Source organism: Platalea leucorodia (assembly GCF_965183815.1).
Source record: "Platalea leucorodia genome assembly, chromosome: 3".
NCBI lineage: Eukaryota > Metazoa > Chordata > Aves > Pelecaniformes > Threskiornithidae > Platalea > Platalea leucorodia.
The window spans coordinates 27,841,020-27,862,905 of record NC_138825.1 but is presented as its reverse complement, the minus strand read 5'-3'; positions in this window follow the sequence as shown (position 1 = coordinate 27,862,905).

The window sequence follows — 21,886 nt, the reverse complement described above, 5'->3', positions numbered from 1 at the left end:
CTTGACTGGCAACAATTACTTTACAACCTTTAGCTAATTGTATATCCTAAGAAGATTTTAATGATTTCTGTTCAGAATCAGTGTCAGATTAGCCTGCCTACAGTTACACAGATTATTCTGTTTATTCTCCTTAAACATAGTCTCCCACAGGCTTTTATTTTTTATTCCTTAGAATTTCTTCAATGTTTCAGAGCTAGCATTTACATTGAATTCCAGTAAAACAATTAAAATGGAATAGCAGCTCCATCTCACTCAGAATCTCAAGACCTAGATTTGTTAGTGTTTGTAATTTTATAGCTGTTTTCTGTAAATTTGCACAAGATTTCTCCAGGAGTCCATTCTTGCCAGATAGTATGATATTTCATAGTCGCCAATACAAGAGGTGTAGAACCACCTGCTTTCTGGTTCACTTCTAAGAGCTCAGTTATCATTTTTAGAGAAGAATTAAAACTCACACATTAATTATCTTCAAGGCCTTAAACACCTCACATTACTATTGAGAGTTAAAACGAGGTAAATCATTTTTGTTCTCTGTTGTGAAAATGAGTAGTCTCTTTGGTGTAGTTACTTAGAACGCTGTGACAAGTAAGTGATATCCTTCATGGCAACTCAGTATACGATGCAATAAATGACTTTATGGCTGGTTAAATTGTAAGGCAAGGCTGGGGTGTTCAATAACCACAAAAAGCTGTTTATTGCACATACAGTCCATTGCCACTGACACTATATTTTCATAGGAGAAAACATTAAAAAACTTCTTTTTGTAAGAAAGAAAATGAAAAAAATCAATACAATTCAGGTTTGAAAGTATATTGCACCATCTTTCCTAGCTCTCTTACATTCAGGTTTTCAAAACACAGTGTTTCTTTCTGAAATCATAATATGCACACATAAAAATTCAATCCGGGGGGGGCAATTCGGGGGGCCTTGAAATTCATGCAGGCAGGCAGTGTGAGCCGATGCCACACTATCTATGTTCACGCATCAAGTACACACATTTCTCAAAATGTATGCTCTTTCTAGTAAGGCAAGCAGTGTTCTCAAGGAAAAAGACTCACTAAGCCACCACCAGCTGCAGCCAGGAGGGAAACTCTTCACATCTCTGGGTTGGGCTGGGACAGAGACTATTTGCTGCGTCGAAGGTTTTTGGCAGCTGAAGCAACCATCTGCAGGTTGGCACAGCAGATGTAGAAGCAGGACGATGACTTCATCTGTGCAAAGAAAAATGGCATTTTACTCCTAGTTGGACCATAGAGCAATACAGCTTTGAGATGTACTAACTACCTTAAGGATAAGGATTTTGTGAAGATGTTTAGGAGTTTGTGCTGTCCTGATACCATTGCCTGCGACAAGCTGTGACCCTAGCTGTCTCATTAAGTGGGAAGAAAAAAGTGAATTGATGTTTTATTAACAGAACAAGACAACCCAAAAGTATTGTGGGTTATATAACCATGCATAACTTTAAATTAATATATAAAGTGGGTAAAATAAGCTATAAAAGGACATGTTTAAAAAATTATTCTTTGAAATTTTTCCTCAATGTGACTAACATCTGTTGGTCATTTTGTCCGCCAGCCCAGGGAGGTTTGGTATATGAAAGAGGTAATGAACTGTGAGCAAGGCTTTGCTTTGCAGGAGTGTTTCTTTGATTTTTTTTGTCATAATTGTAGTGGCCTCTGACCAGTCACAAAACAACAATAATTAATCAGGCCCTTTTTGTTCTCAGTCTAATCTTGCAACCAGCAGAATCATGTCCTTCAGCCCATCCTCATCCATGAGCAGCGGAGTAAATGCAGCCACGAGGAGAACCCACTTAAAGCAGGTATCTATTTAGGGCCTGTTATAATCTCTCATCTGGAGTAACAAAACCCAGGTGCTCCACATAGCAGCTGCTTGTCACCCTTCCTGATAGCTTGGCAGGTCTGAAAGTGAAGAGAGATCCGAAACCTTGTGCAGACATAATACATTTCATTCCCAAGAAAACGAAACCATGCTTGGAGTTTCCCTAAGTGATGGCTGTAACAGGAGACACGGCACTGTCAGCACCTGGGTGGGAGCACCATTTGATGGAAACTACCTTTGTGTAGTGCAGACTCAATCCCCAAAGGCCAAATGTGATCAGCCTCCTAAGAATAAAACTTTTCTTCCTCAAATCACTGCTTTTTATGGGTGCTCTATCAGCTCTAGACTATACTAAAAGACTGAAATAATAGTGCTCAGCTGTGCCAACTAATCCTTCTATTTGCACAGATGACTTGGTAGAATGGATGAACAATCTGAGGAAAAACTGGTCTTTTATAGAAATATTCCTCTGTTAAAGACGTAAAATGCTCCCAGTTTTCTTCTAACATTTTAACCCAGCACAGTGTAAGGGCTACTCCTTTATGCACACAGGGAACCCCTGTGCACTAGAATCCCAAAGCAAGTTATCAAGGTCCTTCCTATCCTTCCTACCTTTGCCTCCACTGCACATTTCAGAGCTGTCGACACAGCTCCTTGTGTGGTCTTGAAACTGATGCTGTTCAACAGCAGCCAAAAGAGAGGGGAAAATCTGCTTTTTTATTTATATAAATCTGGCTAAGAGTTTTTATTTATTTAGAATGGAGTTTAAACTGTGCTTGACTCTAAATAAATAAAACACTTTATTTTCCCTCCCTACTGGTTGCCACCAAGCCGTGTGAATTTCAAAGACCACACAGACAGCAGCGGCTGTGTGGTAAGGATAAGATGGGGACCGATGCAAAAGGAGGCGGCACCCCAGAGGCTGGGGTTTGCAAGGCTTGCAGGTGAAGGAAGCATTATGAAAGGCATACTTTAAGAGTACAGGTAAGCGTAACTCCGAAAAAGACATCAGTTGGTTGGATATTGTGCTGATGCTGATCTGTCTCCTTCCCTGTCTACCAGTGCATTTCTCCTCCACGGGACCGAGCCTTCCTCACGTCGCTCCTATCCATCCTCTCTGAGTCACAGCAGCCCTGTGAGAGTGCGATGGTGGCGGGACAGGCAGGAAGAATGGCAGGACAACACATTTCAGGCTTCAGTTAAGTGGAGAGGAGAGGAAGAAAATATCTTTAAGATTTATTCCAGGCTGGCCATTACCAAGGACAAATCAGCTTTAGTCAGATCCTTGAAAAAATAAATTATAAGTGAAAAACCCCACAGAGGTGAACATGCTGGGACAAGGGAGTGGACTCTTTTTCCTCTCCAGTCAGTCATTGGCAACATTTCTGTAACAGGTATGTCTTCTTTTTAGCCTTTAAGTCACAAATGAAACAGACCAAATACAACTCATCTTTGGAGTGACCCCTGGGATGAATTTAGATCTAGCTTTAATGGAAGTAGTGTCAGATGAGAAGCAGATGAAAATTGTGCAAAAAAAAAAAAACCTCCTTTATAGCCTGCTTCATGGATGTCTCATCTCATTCAGTGATCAGCAAAGACACTGACTCCTAGCATCCCACACCTGAATGTCCCTTATTTCTTCACATGGTCAGTAAACAATAACTTCAGACAAGTTGACAAGTTCAGCCAAGTTCAGTTCAGATCTTTTGGAAACACCAGGTTCCTGAGATATCGATCTGCCAAAGGAGGCACCTGCTAAAGCTCCCAGTGTTTGGAGGAAGGGAGAAAAGCAAAAGGGAAAAGCACTAACTCCTCCTTTTAGCATCCAGCTAAAACCAAATCTATTTGCTGCTCCCACACTACCTGCTTACAATGAATGCCATATAAAGCCATGCATTTATGGAAAGCTCCCATTTTAGACCGTCAGACAAGTAAAAAATAGATCCATCTGACACACTGCTGCACCATTGATTTGCATTCTTGTTTCTCCTCTCCTTCCAACACTTCTCCTTTTGAAAGCCAATACAGAGGAAATCACAAAATCCATCTACTTGGCAGGCATCTTATTGTCATTGACCAAGGACTCCACCATGCAAAGTTTTGCTCCTCCTTTGTTTTTGTGGTTTACCAGTTGTTAACTGGAGGAAGAGCTGACTGCAAAGTCATTTTTTCTGGTGGACTGTGATCTGCATTTGATCTAAAGGGCTTAATCTTGATCTCATTGATCCAACTGAGGGACCAGCATTTGCCTCCAAAATTATAGTTATATTCACCAATACCATCCTGAAAAGCCTACTCTTGGAACATGAAGATACAATAGCCTGTTTCTCAGGGAGTGCCTAAAGAGCCTGCTTGCAAAGGGCTGAATTTGCCCGTCTATGCTAAAATGCAGTGGGCAATAGTTCTATGAGGCAGACTTTTCCATACTCGTGATTAAAGTAGGCTATTTTACAAGTTTCAATACAATCCTCAGCAGAAGCATCTGCTGACCTGGTGTGAATGTGAACTTGCAAATCTCTTATTCCTGGGATGAACATCAAACGCCAGCAGAAGGACTGGGGCACAATTAGCAGCAGCTACTAAAATTTTCTCTTCTTTTTTATTGGGGAAGGAAGAGATATCAGTGAACTCTTACATATGAAAGAGAAAAAAAGTTTAATAGAAAGACTGGCAAGGCAGAAACAAGGTCAAAGGAGAGTAGGAAACTTACTGGGAGGTCAAGCCAACTGAAAAGCCTATGTTTTTCTCCAAATAAGGCACACATTCAGAGTCCATAGCTTGTGAGGCACTTGGCCAAAGTCAAAGTGAGACATACAAAACCCTACCACAAGACAGACAGACAGATAGAAAGAAAAACATCCATATCTCAGCAGCGCAGCACAGTTGGCTCAGAATTTACTATTGAAGGAAAGGTCAGCAGACAGCCCTTATTCAGTGATGATTGCTGAATATGAAGAGACATAAGCAAGGGGCAGCTGAAGAAGCAGAGATTATTAGAGCAGCAGCAAACCTTCCCCAGATGGGAAGGGTGCTGGACAAAGCACATTCTCCCGTGCTCCCCTATCTCCCATATGCTCCCATGGATACTAAAGACGAGAAGCAACTCTGAGAGAGGAAGAGACCAGTAACCCTACCTCGATTTACAACCTCTTTCCAAATTCAGCTGGTTCACGTAATGATGCAGAACAAAGAGATTTCTGCAAAGAGCAACTTGGTGTTTCAGGACTGTCTTCTGCTGACAGGCATGGAGAATACATTGCTGCATGCTGGCTGCAGGGGGGCTATCAGAATCCCACATGGATTCAGGATCCCTGCCCCTCGGTTAACACACCTGGCACATTTCCACCAAATCTGTTCAACATGAAAGCTTCCTATCCTTTCACTCCCTTATTTTCTTCCTCCCCCGCTCTGACGTTCTAGATGTAACATATACTGTAGGCTACCCCTACACCTGGCAGTACTCCCTTGCCCCCATCTTTCACATCTTGCACCTCAGGTGAAATTAGCACAAACACAGCCAAACGTATGGACAAACCACAAGCAGCGGGTGCTCAGAACAGCTGCAGAGGACAAACGTAACCCAGAGTTCCCTGTTAACCCCAGTCTGCAAGACCTTTGCCTGCCATGAATGAAGACCATGAATTCTTACTGCCAAGGTCAAGGATGTGGATACCACCATACTCGAAACATGAGTCAGGAACTCCCCATCTCTTCTCTTCTGTGTCTTCCTACTAGATATTACAGTAGGACTTTTCCAAACTACTCAGACATATTTCCAAGGAAATTTTCAATATACTGTATTCTAACAGACTGGGCTGAGGGTGTGTGTTTTGACTTACTTGTTTTTATTATTTTTTTTTTTTAGATCCTTATTCTGATTTCTGGGTGGCAAAAAAAGAGAAGATTTAAATTTAAAATGCTTTAGAGATCCTATGAGAAACCTCTTTATATTTGTGTGTGGTCCTGCAGTTTTGTCAGTTGTCTGACATTTTAATTTCCTGTTCCCCTCTTATGGTGGGATTCTGATTTCCTCTCACTCTTTCTCCTTTCTCCATTACAGAAACCTGACAGGCATCTCCATTTCTACCATCTGTTTCCTATTCACTTTTATAAATATTGAAACAAATAATTAATTTGGCGAACAGGCATGATGTAGCCTGGCTCATCTTCTGTCAATATATAACTCCTACCATCCCTCTCCAGTCTTTCAACCTCTTACAGATATTAGCTCCTTTGCACCAGACTATTCATGGTCTAACTCATCAATGAAACTCGTTCAGCTTTAAATGGTTTAACATTTTCACATTAGAAACAGCCATTTGGAGTATTCTGTGTCCTCACGAAATGCTGCGTCAACACAGTCCAGTTGCAAACTACTCTTTGATAAACTGTCTTTCTGTGTTTACACAATATAAAATGTGAAAGAACTATCCATGAGCAGTCTGATAAAACAGCCATGCCAAGCAATATACACTCTGCCCTCAGCTACTAAACAGACATAGTCCTCTGCTAGCAGGGATATGATGTTACTGGGAGTAGAAAGGTTGGGTCTACCTTTAAATTCCTCCTGAATTTCCAGCTGCCATTTCCACAGGGCAGAGACTATCCTTTTCTTCTGTGGTTGGCTATAGCTTGTGTCAGAGCTGCTCAGTGTCTCCATACATCAAATACAAAACCCTAATATAGTACCTAGGAGTACTCCTATTGCTGCAGGAGCATACATGTCCTGAACGTCAAGGACCAATTTAACAGATTTTAATTGTTCTTTACCACTGCTGAAATGCTAAATCGTGCCTCTTAATGTACCAAATAAGCTTTGCTGTGAAAGACCACGCTGACCCACCACCCATGCTAGCCAGAGATGTTACATGATGTTAAAAATCTCCTCTGTGTTGCACAGTGCCAAAATCCCTTCTGTATTATTCATTTACTCCTCACACACCAATAAATACTAATGATTGTCAGAACTAAGACAGACCTCAATGTGTTGTAGCCATTTCAGCCCTCAGCCAGGAGTGAGTGCAATTTTATTCCTTTCTGTTTGTCCACCCTTCACGATAAAACTCCTTGGGAATACACCATCCTTTTAGCATCAATCCTGTAAGGCCCCAGGGGCAAGCCAGCCAGGTGCCCAGTGCTGAGCTAGCACAGCCAGACTTTGCCTGTCATCCACAGGGCTGAGATCTCCATGTCCAAACTTGAGGAGAAACTGCACCAGCCCCAGGAGAGCTCAGCCGGCATGTGGACCCTCTCGGGATGGTGGCAGGGAGCAGGGGACGAAGAGGCAGCTCAGGACCTGGCTGTCTTTTTGCCAGTGAGTCCAGCCAGACTGGGACCAGACCTCGCTCCCCTGCACCAGGGTTGTGCTGCCCTGTCCCTGGGTGCCAGCCAGCAGCATGCCCCTTCTTCCATTCTGTAAACAGCCACACAGACGTGCCAGACTACGCCAGGTGCTCACCCTTATCTCTCTGGCCATCACAGCACTCACCAAACCTCACCCAGACCATCTTTTCTCTCTTCAGACTTGTGGTCATGACTGAATTCATCTTCTGGGTGTTTTCCCAGATGAACATGACTGTAACTTTTCCTTGGTGCTTTAAAAAAGACTTTTCAACTCATTTTTCCATATCATCACATGATGCCCTGGAGATGTCTCTGAGGTAGATATATGGTGAGGTTACACATTCCTAGTCCTCACCAGGAACAGGATTGCAAAAGAACATTCCAATTATTTTAGGTTATGGAAAAAGTAATCAAATATTTCACTCACCACGAAAATGTCATCGTTTTATGCATTTCACAAAGAATTCTCTCATTATGTTAGATAGGCCTGGAGAGACTCCAGTCTCTGTGGGTTGCATGCATTCCCCTGTTCTGTTCAGAAATTAAAAGCCTTAGTCTGTTTTTTAAGAAAGCCAAGTCATTTGGTGCCCTGCTACTGACCCGAAACTTGATGGCAATACACCTGATTTCTTTTACAAACTGACTTGGCCTTTTCTGAATTCGTTCCTGACACAGCTGTGTGCACAGCATTCTCCCCACATGCTTCGATAAAAATAACAATTGCACATGAAGAATAAAGAAAGCCCAGAACAATAACAACATCAGCAACCACTTGAGAAAAATTAATAAGTGCTGCTGAAGAGCACAGCCATTCACTGACACTGAATAAACAAGACAGCAAGTCTATAAGGCCATTAGTACCCCAGTTTTTAATTTAACTAGACTTCTTTTTTTAATTTTGGCAGAATGCTGCAACAATACAACAGCATTATACGAACACTGCAGCATCAGCAAGAAGGCTCAGAGTTTGAGCAAAAGAGTATGTTAGCAACACAGACCTTATGAACACAAGCGAGCAATTCTCACTGCAGGAGAGAGGCGAAGCGTATCCTTACCTCTTCCATATCACCATAATGCCTAGAAGCTCAGATAGCCAAAGACACCAGTGACTGGGCACTGTACAAACACATAAAAGGACAGTCCTAAACTTATATTCTACAGCTCTAAGACTGCAACACCTGCATGAGAAATCCAGTGGCATGGTAGAGATAAAACTTGAGGAAGAAATGTCTGTATTAAAAAAATACATTGGTTTTCAGTCTTTGTGGCTTTAATCTGAACTCCTGCATCACTGGATTTAACATAATAACATGCATCTCCTGATAATTTGCTGCAAAGTTTCTCCTTTTCCAAAAGATCTTCATAAAATATCTTACTGCAAAATCAGGGAAGTAGAACAGAAAATCTATTTAAGGAACAAGTATAACACATGTTCCAGATTATCTGAAGGATCGGGGTAAAGAAGTTACACCGGCTACATCTTAGTAAAAAATGTCATAGATTCTTTTGAAAAGAAATATGTACTGGGACAACACACATTAGGGAGGCATTAAAGATCCCTGTTCAGGATGGCTAAGTGTAAGCAGTAGCTTTTAGTGCAGGCATTGGTCCTTGTTGTAACGAACCTATGATGATAATAGAAAATATCAGATATTACATCTGATCCTACAGACTCCACTCGTATGAGCAAATCACTCATATGAGCAAAAAATTGTGCTGGCAGGTCACACTCCTGTGCATAACTCACAGAAGAAAAGCTGCATAACTGAGAGCAGTTATTGAGCCCCTCTAGAATTGCCTTTGGTGGGGAGAAGAGGAGGGAAGAAATTGTGAATTATTCACGATTTTCAGTTTATCCCTAATCCCTTAATTCTGTCGTTCTGAGGGTAGAGACTTTTGCTTAATTGCAGTGCCAGAAATAACAAGCTAGAATTGCATGTTTATGAAATGGGGTCTTAGTTACTTATTAGGATCAACTGGGCTTGAATTAATGTTGGCTCACATTCAAGAGCACTGGGTGGACTGAATAAGCATCACAGTTTTAAAACTCGTTAATGGTTGTTTGTTGTATATATTTAACATAGGAGAAATACTCAAGCATGCTAGACCATAGTTTTCTTATAAACTTACAGACATAGAAAAATATGGCTAATATAGCACTACATTCTTTGGATTTGTAGCCCTACTTACACTAGTGATCAATGGATGAAGATAATCCTGAATTTAACAGGACACCTTTTGCTCCCAAATTTAAAGTTGGACTGGGGTGGGTATACACATTACACTGTTATCATCTGTGGTGTTATCTCAGAAGGCAGGCGACTATTTTACAGGTGATAAGCCAAAACAGGGCAGAAGTAGAGTTTATGTAGAAGTGAGGGTGTAATTTAAGTGGAAGAGAATCCAGGCCAGGTAAAAAGAGCAGCTGACACCATAGGTAGCATGGGGCTTTGAAAAACTTACTGCTGAAGGCCACCAAATATGTGAAAATTAGTCCACATTTTGAACTGATAAAAATTGCACGCAATATACTTGCTCCAGATGACTTATAAATGATCTGAAGCACAGGGAGAACAACCATTCACACAGTTTTAACGCACATTGCACAGGACTTCTTACAATGCTAGATTATTTTTTTTCTTTTTTACTGTGTAAAGGCCCACAATGCTTAAGTTTGCCTGAGAGCACAGCTGCATTTCTGAAAATTTAACCATGCAAGGGATATTCACATAGAGGGTAACGTGTCAGGAATCACTGAGCACAAGAAATAAAGGAAGTGTGATCACACTAGCTTTCCGTTTCAAATCAGGAGCAAGCATTTGAAGAAAATGTCCTCATCATCCCATTTACCATGCTTTGGTTTGCACTTCACACAGCCTCAGGGCTCACAAACTGGATTATGAAACTAAATTGGAAGATCCACTCCAGCAGAGCACCTACTGCACTCCAACCAGTTACGGGTATGCAGCCTACAGGACCAGATTAGAAATAGTTCAAGGTAGAGCACCTGAAATGTGCTTCATGCGGACATCAGCTCCCCAGCACCAATTGCTCTGTTCACACAAGCAGAATGTGGGAGCAGAGGGACAGGGAACAAAGTGCGACCTGTCCAGCAACTCCTCTATTCTAAGGCTCGTCCCAAAATCCTGACACTTGAACCAAGCACCTCCGGAGCTGATTTCATCCCTATTGAAGGACAGTACGTTGCCAAACCAGACCCAAAGAAAAAAAATCACTTTCAAATTAAGGTCCCAAGGCAAAAACTGTCATCTGATAATAAAACCGAAAAAAACCTCACAGATTTGACTGAAAACAATGGCAAAAACAATAACACATGGCAATAATAATAAACATTACAGGATCTGATTTTTCATCAAAACATTGGAAACTTTGACCAAAATGATTAATCATGTCTGAGCACAAAATTTTTCTCACAAAAAAAGAAAAAATTTTTTTGAGAAAAAAAAATCCCTGTCTATGATATACAACCACAAAGTAATGGTGAGTCAGGCCAGACTTACCTCAAGCTGAGATGCATATACAATTAACATGATCCATGCAGGACACAGCCCTGTCATACATAACCTTGACTAGATTTTACCAGAAGCAAAGGAAATTCTGCCTATTCTAAGCCCTATGGCCAGAAGCTTCAGGTAAAGAAATGTCATCCTCCTCCCCTTCTAGTAAGAAGAGAAACATGCTACCGAAGACAGTTTCATTGGCAAAGGCTTTCAGCCAGCATCTCTGGAAGGAACATTATCGTAAGCGGACATCATTTGGGCTGTGAGGGAGCACTCGCCTGCTCTGACAGCCCTATAGTGGAGGACTCTGCAGCAACAGAGAAGTTTGCCATGACAGATGCAGCAGGGCTGCGAAGAAGCCACCGAAACTCCCAAGTCAAGTCTAGTAAAGCCTCATCACATTTTGATGGCCCCAGGGAGGAGAAAGCAAGAGTCAAGGCTGGCACAGGGACATGTAGATTACTGCCACCAACCAACCCCAAATGGCAGGGGGGTTTGAGGATGGGTGAGGTACGGCAGTGGAACACGACTATGGCGGGTGGGAAGGAGGTCTGAGCCCAGGCAGACTTACAGCCGCAGCATTTTCCCCTGGCTGTGTACGTACCGTGTTGCTGTGCTCTGCGAGATACTCACTACATGCGTTATATCTGTCTGATGGGGACTTTCCGTCACACCTATCTAATGAGGACCAACTACCCGCAAGTGATCCCAAAGCTGTTGTACAGGTAGCAACCACAAAGGTTAGCTCTGCACTGTGCAAAGCAGACCACTTTATTGCTTTACCAAGAAGTCAGAGACATTTGATGGCTCATGTACTACAATGCCTTTATAAGCTAGTTCTTGGATAGGTCAAAATTCCACTTAGGTGAAAACCCATTAAAGATTTTCGAAAGTAATCTGCGATTCTGCGGTCCTGTGTTGAATCACCCAGCAGGCCCGAGACTGACAGCTCAGTATTTTTGGAAAACAACACCTGCTTGAGGTATCTGAAGGTTTCAGGCATGCTACTTGATGCACTAGTTGTTCACAAAAGCACACAGAGAAAAGGAGAGAGAAAAAAAAAACCTAGTTGTAAATATCAGACAGATTTACTCCTATACTGTAGGAAACACCGACAGGCAATGAAAATCAGGTCATGCTATGGTACCTTTCCAAACACAAGCAATTGTATTATGATTTAAAGGCTGCGCTGTCCCATTTTTCAGCTCAAAGAATTTTTTTGCTTCAGCAGGTTAACAGTGTCTTCTGAAGAAAACAAATAAAAATTTTTGGTTCTCCCCACTATTCCTCTGCCTGCTTCAGAACTATCACCTGAAGACAGCCGCTGCAGAACAAAGGTACTGAGCAGGGTGGGGAAAACTGGAGCAGCACACGTCAAATCATAAATATGAAAGAACATAGTAACTTTTAAACTAAAGCATGTTTAGCAGAGCAAGGCAAATAAAGGTTGCTGAATAATCTGAAAAAGGTAAATTGGGTTGTTTTATGCTGCCAAAGAAAATAAAACCAGCATCATTCAAGTTTCTCATCAATTAAAAGACATCATGACAACAGAACCTAAGTGCCTGCAGAAGATTGCACGAAACACAAACACTAATACTAAAAAAAGGCAAACATCACCTTCCTGAAAACCATTTAGATACCTAAGGCTTTTTGGAATCAAAGTGGATGAGATATCCACTCAGCAACATCTGAGTAAAGCAGCAGATTTCTTGTGGTTAAAGGGTTTCAGAAAGGATTCGTCAGACCCAGCATCATTTTGCAATCCCACATAACATTGATTTCTTCATAAGCTCATCTTGATTCCCTCATGGTTCTGGCAGCAATAAATCACAGCAGTTTAAAAAAAGGTCATGTACACATTTTCATATTTCATACACGATCCTGTTGCACAAAACAAATGATCTGGGGGTACTTTGCTTGAGGGTTGTAAAGTCATCATTTCACTTTGGGTTGACTTTAATACGTCTCCATGGAATACTCTCATCCTTTTCTCCTTCAGAAGGACTCTGTACACTCATTTGTTCCCTAACTACTTTCAGGAAGGCCCAAAACTCATCCAAAATTTAACAGACCACAAAGCTTTCTCTTACAGGCAAGCACAATACATGAGATCATGCAGTCCACCTCACTCCTAATTCCTAAGTGGGATCTCTAACCCTCATTTAGGCACCTCAGCTCTCTGAGTAGTTTATGAGGAGGCACAAGCACCTCAGAGTAAGACACAAAACCCAGACACACCTAGCACCCGCACCTCACTGGGAACCTCTGACCTCTCGTACTGCTCCTCAGCAGCCTCCATCCAGGTGCTTCAGCATGCTACCGCTGAGCAAATCCAGCCCTGAGCCACGTCCTCAGGGCTTACCTGTGTTCTTTCCCTCAACCCGCTCAACAGGGCTGCTCTGGTTCTTACTGTTTATTTCACAAGCTCAGCACAACTCAGAGCACAGGGGAACGTGGTACACAGGAACCTGCATAATCTCAAGGTGACAAGGTCATGCTTAGCAGGGCTCGTGTTGGACTAGAATTGATAATTTCAGCTGGATCAGACCTGGCTCCATGCTAAGTCAGTCTGAAGCTTTTGCTCCCTTTGTGCCCTGGGGAATCTCTGTTATTCTGGTTTTCCCATCAACCATGGTGCATCAGCGCTTCATTATGGAGAGCTGTGTGTGGTATTCTGTGCATGGTAATAAAGTTTGATATTATGAGGCTACTACATGAGATCATTTCAGGACAGGACCTAAACCTGAGCATATCCATCCCTGACATTGTTTCATTCCTTTTTGAGCTTAGTTTTAATTTTGCATATCCAGGTTTTGTAATTGCTAATCAGAGGGTATTACTCTGCATCTTTGCCATTTACCAATAATTTCGCACAATCTCTTACAGTTATGTAAGTTACTAGTTTTGTTTGGAAATATGGTTGCATGTACTGATCTTATGAATAAGTATCAACTTCTACCTAATATAAAGTACAAACCAAATTGCTGCATATTAGGAGCTCTGTATTATCACAGAAACACATCTGCTTACATTTTCATTACATTTTTAGACCTACATGAAAATCAAACTCAAGACAATATAGAAAATGAGCACCAGTACCTAGAATAGGTCTTATTTTAAAACAGAGGTATGGATTTCATACTTCATGCACCGTTTTTTATGCCAGACCAAAACACTTTACATGCTACTAACTTGAGCTGCAACTTTTATTGTGGTTGAAAACCTGACCCTTCCTCCCAGCAAAACTGTCATGGTCCATGCTATAAACCCCAGAGCTAGCAACAGATATCGATTAGCAAGAGATTAGGGGCCAAGGGGATTGCTCCAGACCCCATTTTCATGCTCCAGAGAAAAGCTATTGTATTATTGCTGCTACTGCTGCCTGCCGTCTCCTTGCTTCACACATGGTCGAGAACCCTCCCTGCTCCCACTCTCTCACGCCTCCAGCCAGGCAACAATTTGTAATAAAAAGCCGACGCCAAAAATTAGAATCATAACTGTATATTGAAACACTCCTCTGAAGTGCTTACATCCCCAACACCATATGGGCCCAGCAAAGGATCTCAGAGACAGAGAGAGAGGGAGGAGAGGGAGACAAGAGCTTCTAGCTGAGAAGCACGTGGATTCATGCTAGCAGCAGCACAGTGAGCTGCTGGAACTGATTTATCGCTAAAGCTGTTAACCAATAACTGACTTCTTCCAATTATTGGTTTCACAAACAATAATCAGGTTAAAATTAGTAATTTGAATATAAAACTTTTCTTAAAGGAAAGGGAGTGCTGTCCTGTGGGGGCAGGGGAAGAGGGAAGGCTCAGGAAGGGAAGACATGAAAAAGTGTCCTGGAGGTGGGAAATGTGTTTTGTATCAGGGCGGAGCTGCAGGACACCATACAGCACACTTTCAGCTCCCTCTCTCACCTCAGGGACTGCCAAATGCCACTGTGGTGACAGCGGGGCTGAGCTGGGAGCCAGAGCAGAGTATGAGGCCTGAGGACGTGTGTGCATAAGAGAGGGAGAGAAAGAGACAAAGAGGGATGGAGATTTAATGGCAGAGATTAAAGTCTCAAATATATAATCCAGTTTTGTATGACTTTCCCTATTCTATTCTCAGTTTGCAATTACAGACCAAAATTAACAGCCTAGCCTACCATCCGCACATTTACTTTCTTAGATTTAACTATTGCACTGCAAACATTTACAAAACAGCCAAGTCTGTTTTAAGAAATACAGCATCATTGAGAGTTGTCAGATCAAGAAACAGAGGCACAAGGTAAGAGCATTTTCAAAAGCGGGAGGGTCCTGATTCTGGGGTGACCATCTCGTTTATTACAAACCAGAGTCTTTTTTTTAAAGCTTTGGTTTCGGTGACTGCAGCCAAATACAAGAGAGAAAACTGGAGCCTGAACACAAATGTCTGGCTCCTATCCTTTTCTTAGACCACCATGCTGGATTACCACCACTGCTAACAGCACTTCCACTGAGAACTGGCAGCTGGGCCCCTTGACAAAATATGGAGATATGTTGATGGGCTTTGAGTTGAAAACACTGAAGTATTCACTCCATTTAATAAAGAAAAGCATCTAAATCTTTTAAGTCGAAAGTTCTACTGGGAAATAAGCAATAGGTATTGCTGTGTTCCAAATGTCAGGACTTCCATCCTTCTCCTATAAATCGCAGGCAGGGCTCAAACACAAGGAGGGAAATTCCCAGCGCAATCCTGCACACCACGCGGACCAGAGTTCTGGAAAAGGACAATACTGAGCAATGGCATTATCCATACAGTTTTCCAGCCTTTCCACATGCCCAAAGAGAAAACAAAGCCCACCCCAGGACAGGAAGTTATTTCACTTAGTATAGTGGAAATTAAGGTACAAATTATGCGAAATACTTGTACAGGAAGAATTCAGCTTCCTACACACTTGGCAGTATCACTGAGTAGGAAACAATAATACTCGCTGTTCAGAGATTGCACCACCCTTTCTAATAACTTTGTGCAGAATGAGATGTTTCTTCCAGTCTGCAAAATCCTGTATAATTTTGAAGCATATTAGAGGTGAAGAAAGTGAGGACCACTGGCTGTAAAACACAAAGGTCAAGATACAACCCCTGCCCCAGGAAGCCCCAACACTGCAGATTACCAGCCGTTTCGACAGTTTAACAATGAAAGCATCACTCTAATATTGCTCTGGTTTTACGCTCCTCTCAGCACATCCACTATAGAGCACTGCATGCTGGGCTAGAAAGGAGGGTGTTGGCATTTTTCTCAGCAGTTCTTGAATTTTTGCCCCATGTATTTTTGCTTTTAGGCATATATTCTTCTTTTTTCTGCAAGTAAAAAACCTTTCAGTCAGTAAACAACAAGAATTTCACAGACATTATTTTAAAAAGCACATAGGAAATAAGTCTCTAAACTCCATATTTAAGTAACGGATAATTACTAATTAGAGCAAGTTCTAATAAGATTTCCTGATGTGCTGAAAGACAAGATAGGAAATACCAGGACAGCCAGCTGATCTCAGACAACAGACATTCACATAGGGCTTCTTGCCCACAGTGTCACCAATTCCAGCTCTTCTTTGTTCCACAAGATAGGATACTTCCTTAGATTTGCAACTTCGAGCTCATTCCCATGGCAACTCATAGCACAACAAAACATAAGACATTAATCACCATTCTCAGGCTTCATCAGGAGAGAAGAAACCGGACTGTGAGCTGACAGAATTGCATGACTCACAAATAAGTGCAACGAGGGAAAGCAAAAGTGTGATAGCACGCTACAGTGCCCTAGGGATAAAGGGGATCCAAACCATGCTGCGTAGATCCCCATCCAGATCCGGATCTTAGCTCCCCCACTGTTTGGCAATATTAAGAGTCAGGGCTTCAGCCTGCAGCATTCGGACTCAGAAAGGGATGAATCTGGGTTCCACAAAGATCGCGTGTAGTCAAATTCCCTGGTCTGTTCCTGCTCAGGGCAGAATCAGACCTAAGCCACAACAAGGTCCAGGGTCAACTGACCCAGAGTTCAACTGACCCAATTATTTCTCCTAATTGCACCTCTAGTGGAAATGTTTCCTTATCTGAAGCCCCAGCTGAAAGAGCCTCTTTTGAGGGCGTGTGAGAGAGACTGTTTATTCTTATGCTTCACTCCTTTGAATGTTTTCATTTCCACTGATAATCCCATTTTATTGCCTGGCTTTTCTCTCTCTCTGAGATAAAGCTACATCAGCGCTAGAATCTTACTGCTGATGGTGACCTGCTTTCAGTGGGACTTCTCTGTAAAACATTTTCACAATAAAAGATATTGCAAGACTGACATCTAAGTATTTTTTGCAAGTATTCAATTTTGTAAACTTGCATCTAATACTCTGGCTTCAAAGAAAGTCATAACCATTCTTTGGATGGCAAAATAAACATTATCGTTACTAGGACAAAAGCAGAGGAATGATGCATAGTTAGATAAACTACCAAGGCTTCAGACAGTGAACATGTGAATCAATTTTATACCTACATCTCAAGGTGAGGCTAAGAGTTTGATAAAAAGTTCACTGTGCTGTATCCTTCAAGTAAGTATAACTCCCCTGGTTCAGATCTCCGTGGACCTTTGGTACAGAAGCTAATCTTCTTTGATTTGCTATGTAAACACAGTTGCACATACCAGGTTAAGTATATCTAGGAGGCATTCCTGCATCCTGCTGGCATGGACGTTTCTCCTAAGCCATTATCTCTAGAGGATTTGTTCATTAATATCCTTCGCCCACTCAGTGCATTGGTTTCAGTAGGAGAAAAAAAACTTTTCCAATAGGATGTTCCTAGAAGCAGGATGAGTTTGGAGAGCATTTTTATTCAAGCCTCCCCGGGAGGCAGTATTTTAGAAAGACTGAGTACAATCTGAAGTAAGGTGTGCAATATAAGTACGCCAGACTGGAAGTCTCCATTCACAAGGATTGATGAAAATCATTCCTTAAGCTACAGCTTTCGTAGCTTCATATCTATGAACTTCATGCCTGCATGGATCCACGCACAGAAGAAAACAGAAAGCTAGCCAAATTTCAAAAATCTGGAAATCCCACAAAATTACTGAATCCCACATAGCTCCTGTTCAAAAGTATAAATTAACTGCAATTTTTTTTGAGAGTCCTGTCAAAAATCTGTGAATGAGCCCAGTCTGAACTTTGCAACAGACATTTCATGTGACTGAAGGACCTAAAAGCAGTCCTTAAAGTTTTGAAGAGGTCTCAACATGCAGCTGCTCCCACAGAGAGAAGCTGATGAGAGCAGCATACCACTGCTGAACGCCGAGCTCTGCGGAAAACCCAGGAGCTCAAACTGAGCACTGATGGTTTCCAAATTCCTTTGAAAATAAAACGAGCTCTTCCGGATTTCCCCTGCAGTGGCAGCAGCTCCAAAGGCATAAATGATTGCTGCTGTGGTAACACAGTCATAGTGATTTCATAAACATTAGAAGTATGACTTGGGAAGGCATTCGGGAAACAAGCTTTAGATTTATCCCTTATAACTCCAGGCACCACCAGAAAGTAAGCCAGATCTTACAGCGCGGTCACTAGCCCTCTCTCCACAGGCTGGAGGAAGCACTGAAGGCTCCTAAGGGTGGTACTCACCTAGGTGCCCGAAGGCAGGTGACAGGTATCATGTTTCCAAACCTCAGCAGTGAAGCACCCTGCCTCTTCAGACTTCCTACCAAACCGCTAACCTGCCAGTTCACCAAAGGAAATGTAGTTATGCATTTTTCTAGCAATTAATTTTCTTGCATCTGTAAGGACACTGGAACACAGGCCCTATGTTTTCATCACACCTATTTGTAAATGAGTGTAAGACCACTGTCATCCCTGATACAGTCTAAAAAGGACAGAAGATATGAGAGCTAGGTCAGGGTAGCACCTTTGAGTGTTTGCAAGCTGGACAACCCTCAGGGAACGTATCATGGCTTCCTTACATGTAATACAGGAGCAAAAATTTGAGCCAGTGATAACTGTCGTGGATGATGGGGTATGTGTGGATAGTTTGACAAAGTAGATGGAAATCTTGTCTCCATTCCTCACTCTGTTGTGGATTTCTTCCATTAACTTCTACTAGTAAAATCTTGCAGCAAGAAAAATCAGCTAGTGCTTTGCCTTTGACATCAGGAAGGTTATAATGTTATCTTTGGTACTATAAAAAGTTATTTTCTATAGAACAGAGATTATAAACTGCTCCCCTGTTTCCCAGAGGTCTCCATTGATAAACATCAAGAACTCAGATGCTGTAATTATACGGTCAGATAAGGAAAAAGTTACTATATTCACTTCTAAAAGCTTGACAGAATGAACACTACATATTCATGTATGTGTTTATTTAATGAGCTTTCTTTTCTTTTTATTGCTTTGCTTACTCTAGCTCAATAATTTTGTTTCTAGAGGTTTTTTGTAAGTTATCTTCATCTGACATGAAAGACGTCATTAGAGGCAATGTCAGGTTGGAAACAGTCATCTGTTTTCTAGCTAAATCCTCCTACAAAGACAGCAGCTAGCAACTAGGATGTATAGCAGCTGAAGCTGTAATGGCGCGTACGATGTTTAATTGTGCATATGTGATACATACTAGTTAGCTTTTTTCTTTGTTTAACTCAGCATACAGAAATTCTCAGGAGGTTGGGGAGGGTCATATCCATGGCTGAATGAGAAAAGAACATTAAAATTATCATTATAGGCCTTCCTCCCTTTGACTTAGCTGGGTGAACCCTAGAAGATTTAGAGTTCAGGTTCAGTTCAGATAAACATCCAAAAGTTCACAGGTTTACCCAAACTATCTGAATCTCTAGAGCCCCAAAATGAGCTGGAAATCTCCAGAACTGCCTTTCTTGAGGGATTTCCTGCACTTCCACTTTTGGACAAAAATCAGAATTGAAAAAAGGAAAAGGAAGCAAACATTTAACATGAATTAAATATTGCAGAACCTCAGCACAACTCTTTTAAGTTGCACTCTAAAAGTCAGTCTACTCACATGCATTTCTTATCAAGTGTTTTGGTGATCTTTTTTTAACTATCAGCATTTATGTCTGAATCAGAGCATATTTACCTTTTCACCTGACTTCTCAGTCTATCCTACTCATTTTTACCATCAGATATTTGTGACTGGAACCCAGAGCAGGTGGTAAGAGGGGGCTCAGTTACAGTACATCTACACAGCACATTTAGTTCTTGCAGAGAATATCTCTCCATCTAAAATATTTATTATAGCAGAGGCTAAGAGGTGAAGGGAAGAGACAGGGAGTATAGTGAAGTAGTTTACAAAGTGCTGACATTCATAACAGATAGCTCTCTCATTGGCATAGGAGCTGCTGGTTTCCCTCTTTGACACCGATATGGAAAAAACATCAGCAGACGCACTATCAGCAAGAACGCGACCTTCTGATCAGCCGTTGTTCACCTTCCCAGGGCAGATTCCCATCTACCAAATTAACTGTAGCCATTCACTTTCTCTGTTGTAAAAATGTGTTTTCAGTCACCTTTGGGACTAAGACAGATGATCGGTATTAAATGAAGAGCATGTTGCCTTGTAGTACTTTTCATCATCCCCTCTACTTGTAAAGCCAGAGAGGAACGTGGGCACCCTTGCCACAAGCACGGTCTCCTGGCACGCTGCGCAGAGCCCACCTTGTCAGGAAGCACCCTCCAGAAACACTCTCCCCATTCACTCGGTGATGCCTTGTGCCATTTGTACCAGACTGACAAGAAGTCACTTCTTATGCTACCAAGCGGGGAAAAAATATATTTCATAATCTAGCACTGCCATACCGAGCCAGTCAAAGGTCTATGTAGTCCAGTCTAATAACAGCTATAAGAAAAGGGGTGTATGCAGAGTAATTATTTCCCTGCTGTATCCATCCAGCTATCGGCAACGTACCAGCTTAAAGACTTCCTGAACTGAGAGTTTGCACCTGCACCACCGTGTTTAATAGGTACTCATGAACCCACCCTCCTCAAATTTGCCTAATCCTTTTCTAAACCCGCTTATGCTTTTGTCCAGGACAACATCCCGTGGCAATGGGGTCCACGACTTCCTCGCACTTCCTTTTGCTTGTTTAAAATCGGCTGAGAATTTATCTGAGTGTTCATTGTTCTTGTTTAGTGAGAAACAATGAACAGAGAAATACCGCTTTATTCACTTTCTCTATCCTTCTTCATTCATCCTCACTGCTTTTAAAGATAATGATCATCTTTCCCCCACATTCACTCTTTTCCAGCCTAGGAAGTCCATCAAGCTCTTTGTCACATAGAAGTCATTCCATAGCATCCTTATCATCCATCCCTCCAGTTTTTCTTAAAATCCTTAGGATTTTTAAATTACAATGTTTCCAGAGTTTCACATAGAAGACCAGGTGTGAATGTTCTGTGGCATGATGCTCTATACTTTGATTTCTATTCCCTTTCTACCAATGCGTAGCATTCTAGCTGACTCTGCCATTGTTTTGAGGTGACATTGTCAGAGCTGGCCATAATGACACCTGAGGTGCTTCCCCCCCAGATGGCAATAGCTGTTTCCTGCTAGTCATGGCATATATATAATTTACGCTAGTTTCTTCACTCTTCATTTACTAAGATTAGAAAATAACCTGAGAAAAGAAATTCAGCCATTCATCATCCTAATAGCATCTGCAAATCCCCAGGGTTGATTTGAGTTTAGATTTTCCTGAACAGTTTTATGTCATTAGCAAATCTTGTCCTTTTACTGCTTATCCCCATTTTTAGATCAGGAATAATGTGAATAACATGGAACAGATTTTTGTCAGTAACTTCCCCCTCCGTGATTGCCATTCCTTCTATTACATCATTGTAATGTTCTAGCTAATTGGGGAAGTGTTTTCTACATAATTTTCACCCATTTCTTGGAGGCTTGCCACATCCATCCTCATAAAAGCATGAAATACCTCTTAACTGACATGGGTTATGAGTCAGTAAAGCAACATGTTTCTCTTTCTTACCTCCTTTCTGGGTCTCCGTCAATGCTATGACACGTTAGCTCTTTAAGAAAAGACCTGATGTAGGAAGCTCAGCTTCCTATATCTTTGTTCTTTTTCTTGGTTGGCTTTTTGTTTTGGGGTTTTTTTCAGACCAGTTCAGTGCCGAACCAGGGCTTGCCTCCTATCACCATTGGCTCAAATGCCTGAAATTATCCAAT